The sequence below is a fragment of the Babylonia areolata genome, chromosome 29 (assembly GCF_041734735.1).
Source record: "Babylonia areolata isolate BAREFJ2019XMU chromosome 29, ASM4173473v1, whole genome shotgun sequence".
In the NCBI taxonomy this organism is placed as follows: Eukaryota; Metazoa; Mollusca; class Gastropoda; order Neogastropoda; family Buccinidae; genus Babylonia; species Babylonia areolata.
In genome coordinates, this window is record NC_134904.1 from 33,465,467 (window position 1) to 33,487,109 (window position 21,643).

A 21,643-nucleotide genomic window follows, 5' to 3' on the forward strand; every position below is an offset into this window, starting at 1 on the left:
GTTAAAAAACTGGCAGCAAACACACCTCCAAAGACAGGCTTTTAACTCCAAACAAAAGCAGTCACAACAGCTCATTTATGCAAAACAGATAAAAGAGGACAGCAATGATCTAAAGATAAGATCACCACACACACACACACACACACACACACACACACACCCTTCCCCCATCCCCAAACTCTCCGATCTTTAGCTCAGTGTACCCACTAGTCAATTAAACAATAAACAAATTTTCAATGAATAGATCAAGAGTAGAAAACAGAGAGAGAGAGAGAGAGAGAGAGAGAGTAAATGTCTTCAGCACCATATGGGTGCCGCGGACACAACACCTGACTACTCCCCTTGGTTTTCCCTGATAGACAAAGGCTTTGTCCTGCTAGTTGACTCTCAGACAATGGGGAAATGTATCATCCCAGCGTCAGTGTGTCAACGTCAGCGTAAAGGGCAAGGTCAGGGTCAAAGGTCAAGAGTCAGTGTCAGAGTAACCTGAAACCAGGGACCGTATTCATGGGGACTGAACTGCGTACATCGGGCGTAAAGCAAAACGTCTGGACTTTGAACATCGGGAGTAAAGCAAAACGTCTGGACTTAGAACATCGGGCGTAAAGCAAAACGTCTGGACTTAGAACATCGGGCGTAAAGCAAAACGGCTGGACTTTGAACATCGGGAGTAAAGCAAAACGGCTGGACTTAGAACATCGGGCGTAAAGCAAAACGGCTGGACTTTGAACATCAAGGCTTCATGACGCGGGCGTGAGGGTATGACAACGAACGTGGGGACTTCTCACAAGTAGTCCGAGACAATGCCTTCATTCATATCTTGGAAACGGATTTTTCCTTTAAACTTTTTTTTTCGAATAAACTTACCAGAGCGCATGCGTTCTGCGATTTGATCGTCTTCCAGGTAAACCGAAAGTAAAGAAAATGGCGCGTCATCGACTCCACAAACATCAATGTAACCAGTCCGAAAAGAAACCCGTCAGGTCAGGGGCAAAGCCCTTGCTACTGGAACCATGTAACCCAGTACTACCTGCCGCATGTGAAGTCTCCCAACGACGGACCAGGCGGAGTAGGAAACCTTTCCCAACGGCTGTGGAAGCTGAAGAGGATGACCAAAAGGTATGGGGAGCTCCTATCCTTGGCTGGAAGTCCTCCTAGGAGACGGAACTTCGAAGAAAAAACCTGCACCTGCCGAGGCCGTCCTACACGTGGCAGTATCTGCACCTGTGGGACTGTGAGCATCGGTAGGCGAGAGAGTGGGGAAGGGACTGCACAACTCCTCTTCACTAAAAAAAAAAAAAAAAAAAAAGAATAGGCACCTGTGCTGGTCAGGCAACCAGGCTCCTTCTACTGCATTGGGAAGCCAGACGGCACCCCAAGAACCTCAGGCGCGAGCTTTGCCATACGAACCAAACTTGCACGACAGCTTGACAGCCTTCCACGTGGGATAAACGACAGGCTGATGACCCTGCGTCTGAAGCTGTCCAAGGATCGCTTCGCCACAGTCATCAGCTGCTATGCCCCGACGATGACCAACCCTGATGAAATCAAAGAAACTTTCTATGAGGAGCTCAGCCGCACCATTTCAGCGGTAGACAGAAAGGACAGGCTGATCATCCTTGGGGATTTCAATGCCCGCGTCGGCGTGGACTTCTCCTCGTGGCCAAAAGTCCTAGAACAGCACGGCACTGGCAAGTGCAACTCCAACGGACTGCTTTTGCTCTCGCTCTGCGTGCAGCATGGACTGACCATCACCAACACCCTCTTCCAACAAGCGGACAAGTACAAGAACATATGGATGCACCCCCGCTCCAAGCAATGGCACATGCTGGACTATGTGATTGTCCGGCAGAGGGACAAAGGTGATGTTTCCATTACACGCTACATGAGAGGAGCAGTCGGACCATCGCCTGGTACGCAGCAAGATGAAATCAGTCTTGCATGCAAGGTCCAACCAGCCAGGCAGAAACCCACTAGGAAGCTGAACATCCACCGCCTCCCTATCACCAAGGACGTGCTGCAACAGCAAATCCAAGTAGCTCTCCAAGAAATTCCTGCATCGACTGATGTAGAAGAGGTATGGAGCACCTTTAGAGATGCTGTGTACACAGCAGCAGCTGACACACTCGGCTTTGTACAGAGGAGCCACAAAGACTGGTTTGACGAGAACGACTCTCCAAGCTCCTGAACACACTGCATATACGGCATCAGGATCACATTTCCGATAAAGACTGCCAGAAAAAGTAGAACCAGTTCTTGCAAACCAAGCAACTCGTACAGAAGAGGCTGCGTGAGATGAAGAACACCTGGTGGGAGAGAAAGTCCGAAGAGCTTCAGTCCGCTGCTGATGCTCACGACATGAAGAACTTCCATGATGGTCTCCGAGCTGTGTATGGGCCGAGAGTCACAGGATCAATCCCTGTCCGAGCCTTGGACCAGACCATCCTCCTGACAGACAAGAAAGACATCCTTGCCCGCTGGGCAGAGCAATTCAACACCCTCCTCAACAGGGACTCGTCCGTATCTGACGAGACAATTGCAGCCCTCCCACAGCTACCAGTCAATGACTCGCTAGCTGCCCCTCCCACCAAGGCCGAGACCCAGAAAGCCCTGAAGCTGACAACGCCAGGAAAAGTTCCAGGAGCGGATGGAATCCAGGCTGACATCTACAAGTATGGAGGCGAGGTGCTGACAGACAAGCTGACCGCCCTGTTCCAGTCTATCTGGGAGAGAGGGGAGATCCCCCAGGATTTCAAGGATGCTTCAATTGTCCACATTTACAAACGGAAGGGAGACAAAACATCCTGCGATAACCACCGTGGAATCCCTCTCCTCTGCATCGCCGGCAAGATTTTCGCCCGCATCATACTGAACAGACTGGTTGACCATGTCTCCCTGAAGCACAGTGCGGCTTCCGAACAGGCATTGGAACATGTGACATGGTGTTGCCGTACGCCGGATGCAAGAGAAGTGCCGTGAGCAGAACAAGGAGCTCCACATGGTCTTTGTAGACCTGACTAAGGCCTTCGACACGGTGAACCGCCATTGTCTGTGGAAGATACTCCTAAAGTTTGGCTGCCCAGAGAGCCTAATCCAGCTGATTGCGTCTTTCTACAATGGCATGCAGGCAAGAGTACAGGGAAATACTGACATGTCGGATCCGTTCCCTGTGGTAAATGGAGTGAAGCAGGGCTGCGTCCTGGTACCCACACTGTTCTCCAATCTCTTCTCTGCCATGCTGATTGACGCCTTCCAAGACTGTGACTGGGGCATCTACATTCAGTTTCGCACAGATGGCAAACCTTTCAACTTGCGGCAACTCCATGCCAGGTCCAGGGTGTTTGAGGCACTGTTGAGAGAGTTCCTCTTCGCTGATGACTGCGCGCTTGCTGCACACACCCATGAGGACATGCAGTTCATTATGGACAGGTTCTCAACATCCTGCAGGCGCTTTGGACTCACCATCAGCCTCAGCAAGACCGAGTCCATGTACCAACCTGCTAGCTCACAGAACGCCAGTGACTCCCCCCCACCCACCCCCACCCCACCCCCCCTCCCCAAGATCGATGACACAGAGATCAAGTCAAGTCAGTCGACAAGTTAAGCTACCTGGGCAGCACCCTATGCAGCAACGGAGCCCTTGATGCAGAAGTGACGCTACGTATCGCCAAGGCCAGCTCCGCCTTTGGCAGACTCAACAATAGGCTGTGGAACAACAAAGGCATCAGGCTCAGCACCAAAATCAAAACCTACAGAGCTGTTGTTCTGAACACCTTGTTGTACTGCTGTGAAACATGGACGACGTATCGCCGTCACATTCAACAACTTGAGCAGTTTCACCAGAGATGCCTACGAAAGATCCTCGGCATGAAGTGGCAAGACAGGGTCTCTAACCTCCAGGTCCTAGAGAGGAGCGGCCTGCCTAGCATCGAAAGCCTGCTGATCCAGTGCCAGCTACGCTGGACAGGACACGTTCTCCACATGACAGACAGCAGGATCCCGAAGATGCTTTTGTATTGCCAGCTGAAGGAAGGCCACCATGAACTTGGAAGGCCCTGAAAGCGCTTCAAGGATACCTTGAACCTCCCCCTCCCTTCCTCTCCGTCTCCTGTCTCTTTCATTAACAAAGACAGGAGTTGGGGGTGCGTAGTGATTTTCCCGTTCAGTATTCTATCGATAGTCTTGATGACAAGATAATGATAATGATGATTGGATAATGCTGATGATGGTGGGCAATGATGATGTTGTTATGGAGGAAAAGAAGGGTGATGATGATGAAGCCGATGATGATGATCCTTATGATAATAGGATTCTTATTATAATCCTTTCCCATTGAGCCTTATACCGTCTACCATGCGTGCCTTTGTGCCACTGTGATGATGATGATACTGATGATGTTGATAATGATTACGATGATGATGAGAATGATGGTTGTTGTTGTAGTTATATATATATATATATATATATATATATATATATATATATATATCGAGAGAGAGAGGGAGGGAGATAATTGTATAATCAGAACATCAGTCAGCAGCTTGAGCATTTATAAAAACAAACCAACGCATCATTTATAGTGTCGCGGCGACACTATCTCACCACAATGACATTATTTCATGATAAATATTTCAACGACACTATTTTACGGCGACAATGTTCTATACGACACAGGCAGCAAGTCTCGCACGTTCCGTCATGTTCAGATGCTGTTCAGTTTCGTCTTGAACATCGCCAGCATCTTCATGTGGGCTGTCAGAGTCCGAGTTTACCTGCTGAAGGTTCAGGAAGAGACAAACGACATGCACAGCTGTGCAGCATGAAGCGTGCTGGTACTATCTTGCACACTTCCTGAAAACGGCACCCCACGCGAAGACATTGAAATCTCTGTTTGGGCACAACCCATGCACTGTTCGGTGACACTACGTGTTGAGCAGTTGGGCGAAGTTGTACCTTCTTTCTTTCACTGTTTCAGGGTTTGTCACTGGTGTCGTCAACCATGGATGTAGCATGTAACCACTGTCGCCCAACAGTACATCATCCAAAGGTGACTGACCACTTTCAAAGGCAGCAAAAAGTGGTGACTCTCGTAGTATTCCAGCGTCCTGCACTGATCCTGGCCACCTGGCAATTGGTAAAAACAGGTTGTAGTCAAATGGCAGATTTCTTACAGGTAATATGCCATTGTACATTTAGATCAACTAACAAAAAATCATAGATTAACGATGAAGAGTTACATATTTTTGTAACCGAGTTTTTCTAAAATATAGGAATGAATTCTTAAAACATGACGCAAAAAATGCGAATTTCTGTCCACAATCAGATGGTATCCGACAAAAAGTTATCTTTTTACCTCAAATTGAAAGAAAGTGAATTGAATGGCTTATTTCTACTATAATTTCTGATCGTGGTTGCAATCTTATCGATTCAAGTGCTGAAAGTGCTGATTTTGAATCAGCGCAAAAACTGTCTGCAGTATTACTCGGGGAAAGCTTACCAGATAGTTTAATGCCATTAGAACTGCAAAAATTTGAGCAGTGAAAATTGATTTGTTTGATCCAATGTGGAATTATTTTGTTTTTTCAATTAATAAATCTTGTATTATGTAGGCTGAACCATCAGTATATATTTTCAAATGATTTGGGTAATTATTTTCGATATGGCATTTTACATGACTCGCTAACAAATTTAAACCATTTCCTTTTTCAAATCAGTATGAAGAATGTCAAAATGTGCTCTACTGAGTTCCCACACAGGTGTAGGAGAAAGTGAAAGCCTTATATTGGTTCCATTGTGGGATCAATGCCAAGTGTGAGATCATTATGATGTCGGCAGTATACATTGCTAGTGTTACTTGAGACGAAATTGATTTTGCTCGTTTTGGGAAATCAATGTCTGATCTTATGCTAGCTACAGATTTTATATAATTGTTAACTGTACTGCCACTTGATAAAAATAAAAATTAGTGGAAGCGACTTTCCTTTGTTTATCAAGGGACAATAATCTAGCTTCATTATATGTTAAATCCTGTCTGGTTGACTGGTATTACATTATTCTTGTCACAGTAATGCACGAGCCTGTTCAGTATGATTTTCTCCATTAGTTTACAGACATGTAATGTTAATGCAACAGGCCTGTAATTTCTTATGTTGGTACTCCATTTACCTTGTTTTACTGATGGAACCACAATTGTCTTCTTCCAATAGTTAGGCATTTTTCCACTGTCCCAACATTTTCTTTGAAATTGTATCGAATCCAACTGATGTCTTTTTATTTGGAATTAGATGAATGGCATCTTTTATCTCTTTGGGTGTTAATGTGCGTCGACACAGCTGGTGTTTTCTTGGATAGGAATTCTGTATATGTCATTCTTCTTTTTATATTTTCGATCAACCTTGGTGTTATTTGATTGTCCCTCTTTACAGCATGCTCTAGCAAACATATCAGCGAAAGCTTCTGCTTTGTCCTGCCAACTAGGTGGAGGGTTATTTTCTATTTTTACTGGATAATTTGGTACTTTGATTCCATTTTTCATTACTTTCAATTCGCCCCATACCTTTTGCTTATCTTTATGGTCGTGAATTTCAGATGTGCAAAACTTTTACCAACATTGCTTCTTAGATTTTTCTACGACTTTGTCACAGATTTTATTGACTATTTTTCATATCATGTGGTCTAATGTGGAAAAAAAATTATGAAATCATCACAGAAGAATCTAATTACGTTTGAAAGTCTGCGTTATTCCCTTTTGCAAAAAGCTGTTCAATGAATATTGATAATATTGAATACATATGTTGTCTTCGAATATTTCTTCTGCAACTGTTACTCTGTATGATATCGGACGCTTCCATTTGTGAAAAGGTTTTCTTTATGTCCCCTTGCCCTTTCTACTTTCGTGTTTCAAGTTGGTGGACAGTACTGAACATCATCGGTGTGAACTTCTGTGGTTCAAAATCCTGAAATGTTGATAAGTATGTAAGCCTACTACAGCCCATGGGTTTGCATATCAGGTCTCACACACAAGCACCCGCACATTTATTACCCCTGCCCCATCACACACACACACACGCACACACACACACACACACACACACACACACACACACACACACACACACACACACACACACACACACGCACGCACACACACACACACACACACACACACACACACACACACACACACGCACACACACACACACGAACACACACACACACACACACACACACACACGCACACACACACACACACACACACACACACACACGAACACACACACACACACACACACACACACATATATATATATATATATATAGATGAGTCTATGTGTGACTGTGTCTGTGTGTACATAAATACACACAGACACACACAGATGCGCACACACAGACACATAGATACACATATATATGATGTGTGTGTATGTGTGTGTGTGTGTTTGTGTGTGTCTGCGAGCATGCGTGTGTGTGTGTGTGTGTGTGTGTGTGTGTGTGTGTGTGTGTGTGTGTGTGAAAATGTGTGTATATATCATACATACATACATACATACATACATACATACATACATACATACATCGCGCTTCGTGCATAATTATGTACGGAAGAATACATGCATGTGCACATGTTGTATTCATGCATGAACATTTTGACAAACACGGGCACGCACACACACACACACACACACACACACACACACACACACACACACACACACACACACACACACACACACACACAGAATAAAACTATGCAGTGGAAAACAATGCACATAATAGATTCTTTCATTGCAACCAAAGAAAAAAACATCGCAAGACATTTCAACATTTAAATCAATAAAAAAATAAAATTAAAAAAAAGCAGGAACGAAGATGCTAATTATATGGGGGGAAAAACACAAAAAAAAACTTGGAACATGACATAAGAGTTCTATTGATTCTACTCATTTGTGAAGCTGAACTATGCACACCAAGACAAACAGACATACAAACTAGGGGAGTGATGGGGTGGTGCGGAGGTTTGGGGTGGGGGTGGGGAGGGTCCTCTTTCTCATGAACCGTTATATTTTCTTTGAAGGTGGCTATATATTCTCGGTAAGTGTGACACATTGAAGCCAAAACCATCGGCAGATGCATCAGTGTTAATGGTGTTTGTTTTTTGTTTTGTTTTTCCTTGTGGTTACTTTCGTGCGGAATCAGATATAAATAATTGTATATTTCAAAACATCTGGTTATAGTCTGTGTAAACAAGGTCTCTCGTATCACGGTTTTGTCGAAATACTCTGTTCCACTAACAACGACATATCAGTATTTGGGAAAGACATCAACCTGAACAAAGCTAATATATATATGTGTGCGTGTGTGCGTGTGTGCGTGTGTGTGTACATATATATATATATATATATATATATATATATATATATGTGTGTGTGTGTGTGTGTGTGTGTATGTATGTATGTATGTATGCATGCATATATGTATGTATGTAACGTGGCAATTGCCTTAAGATGCCCTCGTTGGTCGGCGAGGCTCTAAGCACCATAATTTGAGTTGATTTGATGTAGATATGGATACGGACCATGATTTTTTATCTTTGAGTGGTGGTCTGGATGCTAGTCATTCAAATGGGACAATAAATCGAGGTCCCATGTGCAGCATGCACTTAACAGACGTGAGCTAAATCACGTCTAAAACCAAAACATTGCAGATAGAACAAAGAAAAAACAAGAGAAGCAAGGCCTTCAAGATTCACTTGTGATACACTTTTAAAAAAATCTAATCGTTAAAATATGTCCTGTATTTGTTATTATAAAGCTTCGGGTTAAAAAAGAAAAAAAAAGAAAAAAAGAAAGAAAAAGTCCTGAAGGCAGATTCGAACCCCGCGTGTTCGGGTGAGAAGAAACTGTCTTACCCAATACACTATCGTAGCTCCTTAACTGACATTCAAAAATTTAACATTTAAACATGCTTTTTTAAGGGCGATAAATCGATTGTGGTATTCGCAGTGAGAACGCTGTTTAAATCATATAATTCTGGTGTATCTGGGGCATTCAAAAAATCTTTAAGAACAATTAAAAATTCTTTTTAAGTCCGCGGTAAAGGAGACGTGGCTATCGTCGCAATCACATTGCAACATTTAGCCGTTTTCTCTGGATCTAGATAGATGTAAAAGTTACACCCGCAGGGAATGTACGACACGGTCGATTTAATTTATCTTTTGTGTTCATTCTAGTTTTATAGTTTTAAAGTTGATATGAAATTGGAGCATTTTGTTAAACTAATAACATGTAGAGCCAAGTACAAGTACTTCTAAACGTCGTATGAAGTGAAAAGGACTTCATTTTGAGAAAAGTCAATACTGGAAATTTTTACGTTTCATGAAGGGTATTAACTCTCATGGTTTATTATTTTTAACTGTGAATTCCGACTGATTTTGTTGATATTTTTTATAGCAGTTTGGGGCATAATCCAGTAAGTGATGAGGCGTTCACAAATCTTTCTCTGAATAAATATTTAATGGTCTCCTTCTCCAACTTTCCATCACACGTTATCGTGTATTATCGATTGAATATTGGATTGAACGGGCAGGTCAACAACTTGAAACAAAATGCCGTCCTTCGCGTTCGCGAGGAATATGAGCAGTACTTTGAATATGCATAAATATGTGTACGCAATTGATTTTTGCCCATGACCTTCAGGGATCAGCCAATAGATCTATAAAGTCCACTCGTAGTATTGATTTGAGTATTTTCCGAAAAAGACCACTTGGGCGAATGAACATAGTGAACTGTACACTGAGAGTAAAACACACAAGCTTTTTATGTATTGAGTATAATTTCAAAATGTAATGTTTAAGATGAGAAAGATCAGTTTAAAGCAAATTAACCCCCTAGCCTTAATTACATATTAATTTCCCTTTTTTTTACTATCTGCACCAAAGACATGCAAAATAAATATAACTTCCATGCTTAGCAAAATAAGTTCCTGTTTTAACAAAAAATTATAAAAATGACTGCTCTTGATGCTGTGTCAGAATACCAGATCAAAGTGCCAAGTTTAGAGAATAAAAAAAATATAAGTATAACAGTAAATTCAGTTTGCATATAATCTGGCTTCTTTTTTCTTTTGTGTGCCCATCCCAGAGGTGCAGTGTTGTTTTAAACAAGATGACTGAAAGAACTGAATTCTTCCTATTTTTATGTCAAATTTGGTGTCAAATGACAAAGTATTTGCAGAGAAAATGGCAATGTTAAAGTTTACCACCGACAGAGAGAGAGAGAGAACCGAACACCGGGTTAAAACATAGACTCACTATGTTTACACAAGTGAGTCTAAAAAGAGGTTGCGTTGCTCTACGGCGACACCCCCAGCCCCCTCTCCCCACCCGCTCCCCCACCCCCCACCCACCCCCCTCGCCCCCAGGTGGGACAACAGCCTCAGTTTCACAAGGAGAAATATGCTGTGCCAAAAATTGATACAATACAGTACAATTATTAAGACCGAATGTTTTGTGGAAATGGATTGATTCATACATGTTCAGGCTTTCATGCACAGATGGAAGAATCATGACTGGATGGATGATTTTAGATACCATTGGAATACATGCAATACATCTTTATTAATCTGATTATGAATTATTTACATCTGCATCTGGCACAGGGATGCATTTTCATAGGCATCGTAATGAACTAGAATTAATTGTCACACTCTTTACGCACGTACATGTACATGTGTTTAACATGTATCGTGATGTCATGTAGACATGTGTGCATGTCCTGCCTTGTCGACAGTTACATAAATACTCTGTGCATTAATGTCTATTTTGGGAAAGGTAAAAAAAAAAAGAGCGTGCATCAAATACTGCGTCAGTTAGTAAGACTTCCATTGTACGAGTACTGTCTACGGTTTGACACAATCATCGTTGGTCTGTGAGACAAAGTGAAAAAAAAAAAGCTACGTTCCTGTTGAGACCACTACGTGTGACACTTTTAATAAACGTAAGTAGGCATGTGTATTTTGTTCACTATTGACAGCTCTGTGTCTTTGGCATTTGGAAGGCTCCAGATTGTTGATTACATGTCAAAAGATGTGACTCTACACTTGGCCTCTCACTCCTGGAAGCTGAACCTCTGCCTGAAAGCTAATGTTCAACTCGTTCAGTTGCCCCTGCAGAGCCTCCAGGACTGTTTCATGGGGTGATGTCTGGGGCTGCGAGATGAGGAAATGTGTTGCCACCATTCTGTTTCAGGTGTCCTGGGTGATCCTTCCTGCATGTAGGCTCTGCCGTTGTCGTGCTGGAACAGGTGGTTGGGGTGTATCTGAAGAAATGGCACCACCTGTTCCTGCAAGACTCCGATGACAAAATGATCAGCGCTTGTGCCATTGTCATGTCTATGACCCACATATTAATCTATCTATCTGTCTGTCTATCTTCCTGTCTATCTATCTATCTACATTTCTATCTGTCTATTTTTTTAATTCTTAGTCATTCATTAAGACATCTTTATACAGCATACATTTTCGAAGCTTTTTGCGTTCCATACTGGAATAAGACTGTATTTTTTACAGTATTCAATATCGTAATATCTTCATTACACCATCAGTCCATGAGATGTTGGCGTATAAGAAGAATTGGCCATATCTTTGCCCGAACACATTTGGACAGTTCGTTTTACAGGCCAACGCAAGGGGCACTGACATATAGCATGTCACTACATGATTGTATGCACACCAAGGGCGTAAAGGGCATTCTAACACATTTTACACACCATATATGGTGTGTGTGTGTGTGTGTGTGTGTGTGTGTGTGTGTGTGTGTGTGTGTGTGTGTGTCCTAAAGAGAAAAAATGCGAGCATAAAAGACATGACCTGATACATATACATAGCTATAGCATTACGGTTTACCTATCAGTCCGACGACAATAAACGTAATATTTTGTACACTTCACATTCTTTGTAAGTGGAGTTTTGCTTCATGATGTATACAAAAAGCTTCTGCAAACATCTGAAAGTTTCATGATTAGATAACATGTATTTCAGCAATGCATATTTCTTCGTGAATTGACAATTGACAACTAGGAGAGCCTGAAGATTTTTTTCAGCATGTCTGGTTCACAGACACATCCATCAGACACAGTATTTCTGGAGGGATCGACATGGCTCACTACTGATGATGTAACACGTTCATCTGAACAGAACATGACCAATAACGTTTCTGCATCAGCACGCTTTCTCAATGACATCACAGCTGTGTTGTGGAATCTTGTACCACCTGTTCTTCTGGTCTTTGGGACTTTCGGCAATGCGATGATAGTGGTTGTGATGCGAGGGATGCGATCTTCACAGTCCACTGCCTGTTTATATTTGTACTTCACTGCACTGGCCGTGTCTGATCAGTGTCAATTCTTCACAACTTTGATGTATAATTGGGTGAATAACGCTTTTTTCTGGCCTTCGTCTCTTTACCGCTTCAACATTTTATGCTCAATTCCCAAATTTGCGTGGAATGCTACATCCATAACTTCTGCATGGTTTTTAGTAGCAATGACGTATCAACGAGTGATATCAGTGATCGCACCACACCGTGTTGGGATTCTTTGCACCGTGAGGAGAGGAAAGATCATTGTGGCTGTCATCGTCTTCGTTGGCTGTGCGTTCAACATACACTTTCTGTTCACCTGGGTATACTGGCCAGAGTTCAGAGAATGCCAGTATCAAGACAAGTACGTCTATCTTTTAGAATACTTTGAATGGCAAGACCTGGTCTGTTTCTCGTTGTTTCCATTCATTTCTCTTTCTGTTGGGAACTCTATCCTCATATGGCAAGTCATCAAATCAAAACGGCTTTCTCAAAAAATGAGAGGAAGTGCTGGTCAACAGACAACGTCAGGAACTGACAAAGTGCATTCCATGACGATGACTCTGATTCTGACATCAGCAGCATTCTTACTACTCACGCTTCCAGTCTGTGTCTTTGATTTATTTATGAAATCAGATCACATGAGGATTTCTGATGAGGCAGTGGTCAATCTGGTCCATTGTGTTATTGTCTTGATGTATATCACTTCGTGTGGATCTAACTTTTATCTCTATCTGTTGAGTGGCAATAAATTCAGAGAGGAAACTAAACGATATCTAAGCTGTACTGACTCTCATCACAGGAAATGAACAGTGCTAGAGAGGGAGTTGAAGTCTGCAGATAGAAACAAAAACGCGAATACTTAATGTGGTCATGTGCACGGCATAGATGTGATACAAACAACACTGTCTAGTGGTCTCTGTGAAAAGGAGGCCGTGACTTCGTGAAAAAAAAATGACTGTCACGATATCAACTAAACTTTTGAATTTGTCACCAGTGCGAAAATGCAGACTGTAACGAACTGAACAACAACTATTTCAATGGATTCTGATTATGAGACATGGAATGAAATAGTATCTTTCTTTCTTTTTTTTTTCTTTTTCTTTTTTTCCTGTTCCTTGACAGACAGACAGACAAACTTAGAAAGACGCATCAAGAAATGGACGACACAAAGTTGTATGGACAAAATCTTCACAAAAAAGAAAATGCAATTACATCCCCTTTTCTTTGGTTCTTCGCTTCTTCATTATTTCCTTTCCCAACCTTTTTGACTCCTTTTCGTCAGCAACATCAACACACAGCCAAACAAACAGCGACAAATAAGAAGCCTAATCACCCGTCGGCGAGAATTCAACAGTTAACCGAGTTCCGCAAGTTCGTCGCCGGCGACAACTTGGTAGAGGCGATACTTCAGCGATTGCTAAGTGGACTGCAGTTGTGTTCATCTGGTTTCACTTTGCGCTGACCCTGAACCTTGACCTTGACCCTGATGCTGACGTTGACGCACTGAGCCTTGGATGATACATCTGCCCTTTGTCTGAGGGTCAGGGACACTGCTGGACAGAGTCCACAGCACACTCAGCTCGATGAAGAAACCGGTGCAGCGCAAAGGACTTACCACTCAACAAGAGAAACAACTGATAATGAATGTAAAATGTCAAAAAACATCAACGTTCCAATTAACTCGTGATGACATTCTCCTGCAGGTAAGGCTTTACCAAATCACAGTCAGAAATTATGTGCTCAACTGTCATATCACTGAAACAAATGCACAAATCCCTACTGGCGAAAAATTCTGTAATTACGGATATTCATTGATTCGTTTGTAGGCAGATGAAACAAGGACAACCAACGGTAAACTCTTCATGTTTCTTCTTCTTGTTTGTTTTATATCAACACTGTCGCTAATTGAAATTTGGTGCAAACAGAGATAAATAAAGTGATGACAGTCGGTATAAACGAATATTAAAAGAATGTGTTTCATGCCAATCTGTATACTTTGGGTTACTTTCAATCAGATAGGGAATTCTTTAAATGGAAGAAAGCGGTCTAAGGATAAGGACATAGGGCAATATTTTCTTTGATGCAATCATATAGATATAAAATTCTGCCCTTGGATTTTACTCTTGATTTGTATCCATTAATGGCTGTAGCGAATTTATTTTATGTCTATAAGATATGGGGTTACGACAATAATAATCCCTTTGACTGCTTCTGACCAAAGATTCTGTCGGAAAATGGTTTCTCTACAGTAGCACCGACCGAATTTTAGTCAAAAGTCTTTTACTATCAATATGAAAAAGGCCAGAAGCCTCAGCATCCTCTACTGAAAAAGCTTGATAAATTTACTTTCATCATTCACGAGGAGAAGCAGACAGCCACGCTCCACATGGTCAACCTTCGATGTTGTTTTTAGTAACCCTCTCAGATTCAGTCAATGTTTTCACGGGAACGAACGACAATGCTGTGATGTACGAACATGAAGTGAATTCGAAACAGTCCTGAACACATTTAAATACTGTAGATGCGATGATTGATGCTGTTGACGGATCACTGAAAAAAGATATCCCACTGTGTAGTGACAGAAATCCAGGAACACACACACACATCCAAAGACACGCTTTTAACTCCAAAACAAAAGTAATCACAATAGTTTATATGTGCAAAAACAGAACAAAGACCGCAGGAATGACCTGAACAGAAGTTGATTTCCCCCAAAAAACCCTCCGATCTCCTAAACTCAATGTACCCGCTAATTAATTAATCAATCAACAATTTTTTAATGAATATCTCAAAAAGAAGAAAACAGAAAAAGAGAAAGAGGGAGACAGAGAAAGAGAGGGAGAGAGAGAGAGTCTTATGGGTGCCGCGGTCAGAGCACCTGACCACTCGCCCCCATCCCTTATATATATATATGATAGTCAGTCGTGTCCGACTATGACCATCAGAACGGCAGAGGAGGCAACTGCTGTCCCGACTATCTGGGCTAGAATTTGATTATAGTGGAGAGTGTCTAGCCCAAGTTACATCCCCACTCTCTCGGCCAAGAGGGTTTTAGGACAGTTGGCGTTGGGATGGTTCCCAAAGGCCAACTAGCCCACAAGGCTGCAGCACTGAGAGCCAGTGCAATTTTGCCTCCCAGTTTGAGAGTCATAGTCCTTCACAAAAGACTAAGCTGTAAATGGTTTCCCATTGACTGGAGAAACCATTGATAATACAGCTCTCACTTTGCTGTAGGCCCAAATGTAAACTTATGTCAATCTGTGATATAAGCCGAGTGTTGCCCCATCCCTTACATCACTTATAAACTCAATGTACCCGCTTACCAATTAACCAACCAGCTTTTTTTTTTCAATGATTAGATCCAGAGTATTAAACAGAGGGAGAGAGAGAGAGAATGAATGAATGAATGAATCGTTTATTCATATAGGCCATTGCCCCTCATATCTCATGAAAGGGTGTCAGAAAAAAACATATGTGAGAAGAAAAAATAGAATAAAATAAGCAAGACAAATATCATACTTTGTCATGCAGTATACACTTAACTAGGTAGTACACAGCAGATAAATATCACACGAATATTTAAGTGAACTCAATAAAGTAATCGTGTCATCAGAAGTGGCACAAACTTAATAAATTAATTTTACGACGTAAGAGTGGATCGAAGCTTAAACGCTTTGTACAGATAAAGAGAGAGAGAGAGAGAGAGAGAGAGTCTTCAACACCATAGGGGTGCCGCGGATACAACACCTGACCACTCGCCTTGGTTTTGTCCCGAAGGCGAAGTCGTTATCCTGGTCGTGAATTTGTATTTGTATTTGTATTTGTATTTCTTTTTATCACAACAGAATTCTCTGTGTGAAATTCGGGCTGCTCTCCCGTCGCTACACTACAGCGCCACCCTTTTTTTTTCTTTTCTTTTTTTCTTTTTTTTTTTGTATTTTTTCCTGCGTGCAGTTTTATTTGTTTTTCCTGTCGAAGTGGATTTTTCTCCAGAATTTTGCCAGGAACAACCCTTTTGTTGCCGTGGGTTCTTTTACGTGCGCTAAGTGCATGCTGCACACGGGACCTCGGTTTATCGTCTCATCCGAATGACTAGTGTCCAGACCACCACTCAAGGTCTAGTGGAGGGGGAGAAAATATCGGTGGCTGAGCCGTGATTCGAACCAGCGCGCTCAGATTCTCTCTCGCTTCCTAGGCGGACGCGTTACCTCTAGGCCATCACTCCACTATGACTCTGTCCAGCAGCGTCCCTGACCCTCAGACAAAGGGCAGATGTATCATCCAAGGCTCAGTGCGTCAACGTCAGCATCAGGGTCAAGGTCAAGGATCAGGGTCAGCGCAAAATGAAACCAGATGAACACAACTGCAGTCCACTTAGCAATCGCTGAAGTATCGCCTCTACCAAGTTGTCGCCGGCGACGAACTTGCGGAACTCGGTTAACTGTTGAAGTCTCGCCGACGGGTGATTAGGCTTCTTATTTGTCGCTGTTTGTTTGGCTGTGTGTTGATGTTGCTGACGAAAAGTAGTCAAAAAGGATGGGAAAGAAAATAATGAAGAAGCGAAGAACCAAAGAAAAGGGGACGTAATGACATGATAAGTTAAAGAAGGAAGTAAGGAAAGAAATAAACAAGAAATGGGGGTAATTTAAACAAGAGAAGAAAATTGACTGAAAAAGAAGAGTTTGACAAATGTTTTATTGACAAATGTTTTATTGAGGGTAAAATGGTTAAGCTGGAAGCTTCTTTACACCATGCCCTCACACACGCATACACACACATTGTAATAAATGAAATAAGTATGAATAATAAATGACATAGAACAAACCAAATAGATAATAATAGTTACATAAATGGATGAATCAAAGACTGCAATTACGGAAACATGAAAATCATACAAAACATTACCACATGAAAATCTTCAAACACACACACGTGTGTGCACCGTGACACAGGCATCTTACACATAATCTCGAACACGCAAGTACACAGATACACACGCATACTTACACTCGCCGATTTTCCTTGCTTACACACTGTTGGAGAACAATTAATCAAAGTACGTTGGCTTACTAGGATCTCATCATAAGGTTTGATTTTGCTGGTACTAATTACATTTGTTGCATCAGATATTTTTTATACGATTTTTTGAAAGATGCTACAATAGATCTATTTCTAAGATACTCGGGGATTTCATTCCACAGTTTAACACCAGAATAAGTGAGAGAGGACATGAAAAGGTTAGTTCTGGGACGAGGGGTAAAAATGGTACTCTTGTTACGAATGTTAAAATCAAATGAGGGGAAGAAAAAAAATGAATGTATTAACGAGGAAAAAAGGAAGATAAAAAGATTGAAAAATGGAAGACAGTAAGAGAGATTATGTATATTTGTGTACAAGACAATATTTGGGTCAGTCGTGTGCTAACCCCCCTATCCCCCTCCCCCCAGCCCCCCTCCCCATGTTTATCTTCCTCAAACTCCTCTCTCAGCCAGGTCTAAGTTCCCCTTAGTCTGTACAGCACGTTTTCTTGGTCCGAACTGTCGTTGAAACGCTGATTTGTCACCGATCCGCTGATCTACCTTCGACCGGTAACAAAACTGACGGATCTCTGACGCGCTGAATTGTCGCCGATTTCCTGATTTGTCCCCGACCGGCGACAATTCGGCGGAGGCCTGTTAAACGTTGATTCGTTGATTTGACGCTTCTTTGCTGATTTGTTGCCGGCGACGATTTGGCGGAAGTGACACCACCACACACACAAATCTGTTCCCAAAGCGTTCCCTCCACCCTCACACCCCCTCCGCACCACCACACACACAACTCTGTCCCAAAGCGTCCTCTCCACCCCCTCCCCCACCCCCTCCCCACCACCACACACACAACTCTGTCCCAAAGCGTCCTCTCCACCCCATCCCCCACCCCCTCCCCACCACCACACACACAAATCTGTCCCAAAGCGTCCCCTCCACCACCACCACCCTCTCCCCCCCCCCCCCCCCCCCCCCCCCCCCCCACCACCACCCACACAAAACGTTTCTGCGTTTTATTTTACATCCTGAAACATTCCGTTCATATTTTGGCATGTGTGCCTCTCATTATGATCACTTAGCAGGTTTTCGCTGCTACGTTACCACCACTACTGCATGGTCAATGCCGACCACTGCTGACCATTGTTCGGACTGCGTTGAGTGTATGTATTCATGTTTGTGTGTCTCTTATCTGGGATGGTAAGAGTGGGTCAGTGGAGGACAGGGTGGTGGGTGTAGGACAGGAGAGGGTTACTGGGGGTCGGGGGGTGGGGAAGGGTGGGGGGGGGGGGAGACAGAGTTGGGAAGGAGTTTCACAGGAAAGAACTGTGCTGGACAGTATATAACACACACACACACACACACACACATACACACACACATGTATATGTGTGTGTGTCTGTCTGTGTGTGTGCGCGCGCGCGTGCGTGCGTGCGTGTGTGTGTGTGTGTGTTGATGGATGGACAGATGGATTACAGCTTCCATGTATTGATGGGTGTATCATGTATGACTGGATGATGTTTAGACACGCTTACAACACAACACAAAACAACACAACACAACGAAACACAACACAACGTGACACGACACGACACTACGCGACACAACACAACGTGACACGACACGACACTACGCAACACGACGCAACGCAACGCGACACGACGCAACACAACACAACACAACGAAACACAACACAACGAAACACAACACAACGTGACACGACACGACGCAACACAACACAACAAAACGTAGCACGACACAACGTAACACGACACGACACGATACGACACAACACAACACAACACAACACAACGCAACACAACACAACACAACGCAACACGACACGACACAACGCAACACGACACGACACGACGCAACACAACACAACACAACACAACGTAGCACGACACAACGTAACACGACACGACACGACACGACACAACGCAACACAACACAACACAACACAACGCAACACAACGCAATGCAACACAACACAACGCAACGCAACACAACGCAACACAACGCAACACAACACAACACAACGTAACACGATACAACGTAACACGACACAACGTAACACGACACAACACAACGCAACGCAACACAACGCAACACAACGCAACACAACACAACACAACGCAACGCAACACAACACAACACAACGCAACGCAACACAACGCAACACGACACAACGTAACACGACACGACACGACACGACACGACGCAGGGTGTATGGTGTGGTGAGGGAGGGGAGGCACCTGTGACGGAGGAACATCTCGTGTTCTCCAGCTCTTCCGCGACTGGTCCTCACCCTGCACTCAGCTCACACCTCTGGCTCCTCACAGCTGTTTGCTGGCCAAGTTAACTCACTAAGTACGGCCAGTCCTCTCTTCTCCTCTACACAGACCCCTCGGATGTCCTATGGGTGTCTGAATGACCCAACCTTTAGCTTCCGCCGTCAGAATTGTGGTATTCTTTGTCAACATTCACCTCTTCAGTACAAGAGCCTTCCGCTTGCAATATTTTGATGATGGTAATTGGGGTGAAACGCTGTTAACGTCGTCTCTTTCGCCGTTCGTATGGAGAGAGTTAATTAAGTCTTGCTGTGCTTGTGCCCCAGCGTTGATGCTTCTCGTTCTCTCTCTATTGACTTCTTCCTCCACCACTCGTTTATTATTCATTTTCTTCACTTTAGCTTAGGTTTATTCAAAACTCATGTATGTTCACGTCTTCTAGTTATGATGACATCTGTCACATATTCAGTATGTACATGTGTCAGGAGAGAACTTTATATAAGATTTTCTTGTTGTCCTGTTCATCGATATCTGTGTTGTATTGTGACATGTTCCAAATAAAATACTGTTTAAACCAACACCCCGGGCAACGGCTTCCACACAGTACAATACAATACAATGCAATGTAATACAATACAATACAATGCAATGCAATGCAATGTAATACAATACAATACAATGCAATACAATAGAATAGAATACAATACATTTTTATCAATCCGATTGTATATTATGTACATATATCTACATCTGGCATAGGGATTCATTTTCATAGGCATTGAAATGGGTTAAAATTGATAGCCATATGTTTCTATGTGGCACTTGAATACTTAAATCACACTCTCTGCTTATGTACATGCACATGTGTTTATCTACATGCACATATGTTTAGTATGTATTGTGATGTTATGTTGACATATGTGCACGTCCTGCTTTCTCAAAGTATGCAAAGTGTCCTGACAGTCACACGAGTCTTCGCTTTCACCTTCACCTATTCCTTGACGTCCGCTGATGTCGTTGGGGCACCAGTGAAGACAATTACCACCACTCTCCGCCACCTTTTTCTGTCTTCCACCGCTCTCTGGGATTCTGCCTGTCAATTCTTGGATATTATCTTATTATATATTTGCATTAGTTAACTACCTCAGTACGGTCAGTCCTCTCTTCTCCTCTACACAGACCCCTCGGATGTCCAGTGGGTGTCTGAATGACCCAACCTTTAGCTTCCGTCGTCAGAACTGTGGTATTCTTTGTCAACATTCACCTCTTCAGTATAAGAGCGTTCCGCTTGCACTATTTTGATGATAGTAATTGGGGTGAAACGCTGTTAACGTCGTCTCTTTCGCCGTTCGTATGGAGAGAGTTAAGTCTTGCTGTGCTTGTGCCCCAGCGTTGATGCTTCTCGTTCTCTCTCTATTGACTTCTTCCTCCACCACTCGTTTATTATTCATTTTCTTCACTTTGTTTATATCTCAGCTTAGGTTTATTCAAAACTCATGTATGTGTGACCAAGCGCGCTATGCTTGCTCCAAAACTGCTCACACACAGGCTACAGCAGACGACGTTTTCCCTCCTAACCCCTGCACAGAGTATGTGACGTCACTCCGCTTACATCATTTTGTCCTCGCCAGGCCACGACGGCTCGACCAGTGTCGCGTCGCGGTACGTCATTGGCTGAGAGCAAACTTGTGTTTCTGTTCCACCGTAATTAATTAATACCCCTTTTGTCAGATCAGTAAACTGCAAGTATTATATACTGACAGAATCGTCGCAATTCCATCTTTAAATCTATTCCATTTATGTTCGCCTACGTTAAACTGATTTAACGCAGTTTGTAATTTTCAGCGACGAGCTCGTTAAAACTGACAATGTTCAGGTGACTTAAATTAAGATTATAAATTCATCTTAAATAATCAACACTTCATTTTACACTCATTATAAAGTAGGCGTTGAGCTCTTTCTTT